Here is a 1,327-nt window from a genome sequence, read left to right as displayed (position 1 = left end):
CCTCCATCATATGTTAGTGAAGGATGCAACTATGCATTAAAACTGAATTTTCATATTTTTGAATTTTTCTCAAAATCTATGGGCCCCTACGAAAATACTGAATTTTTCGGTAAATGCTCTAATAATGAAGCATATGATCTTTGGGGTTGTTTTAAAATTTCTAAACACATTCTACATTTTTATTAATGTATATTAAACTCATTTTCATGGTACATGGGCATCGTTTTAATTTTTTGTCAATTAATTTAGTAAAACTTCATAATACTCCCTAAATTGGTGGACTAACCACTATAAAAGTTTTTCTCTAGAAACACGGAGACAAAAAAGTTCAAAACTCTTTGACCTTCATCATATGTTAGTGAAGGATGCAACTATGCATTAAACAAAATTTTCATATTTTTGAATTTTCTCAAAATCTATGGGCTAACCCCTACGAAAATACTGAATTTTTCGGTAAATGCTCTAATAATGAAGCATATGATCTTTGGGGTTGTTTTAAAATTTCTAAACACATTCTACATTTGTATTAATGTATATTAAACTCATTTTCATGGTACATGGGCATCGTTTTAATTTTTTGTCAATTAATTTAGTAAAACTTCATAATACTCCCTAAATTGGTGGACTAACCACTATAAAATCGCTATTTTCTAGAAAATGGAGACAACAAAAGTTCCAAACCTCTTTGACCTTCATCATATGTTAGTGAAGGATGCAACTATGCATTAAAACAGATTTTTCATATTTTTGAATTTTTCTCAAATCTATGGGCTAACCCTACGAAATACTGAATTTTTCGGTAAATGCTCTAATAATGAAGCATATGATCTTTGGGGTTGTTTTAAATTTCTAAACACATTCTACATTTTTATAATGTATATTAAACTCATTTTCATGGTACATGGGCATCGTTTTAATTTTTTGTCAATTAATTTAGTAAAACTTCATAATACTCCCTAAATTGGTGGACTAACCACTATAAAATCGCTATTCTCTAGAAAACGGAGACAAAAAAGGTCCCAAACCTCTTTGACCTTCATCATATGTTAGTGAAGGATGCAACTATGCATTAAAACAAAATTTTCATATTTTTGAATTTTTCTCAAAATCTATGGGCTAACCCCTACGAAAATACTGATTTTTCGGTAAATGCTCTAATAATGAAGCATATGATCTTTGGGGTTGTTAAAATTTCTAAACACATTCTACATTTTATTAATGTATATTAAACTCATTTTCATGGTACATGGGCATCGGTTTAATTTTTTTGTCAATTAATTTAGTAAACTTCATAATACCTTAAATTGGTGGACTAACCACTATAAAA

The sequence above is a fragment of the Brassica napus genome, chromosome A5 (genome assembly GCF_020379485.1).
Source record: "Brassica napus cultivar Da-Ae chromosome A5, Da-Ae, whole genome shotgun sequence".
NCBI lineage: Eukaryota > Viridiplantae > Streptophyta > Magnoliopsida > Brassicales > Brassicaceae > Brassica > Brassica napus.
This window is presented reverse-complemented; position numbering follows the sequence as displayed.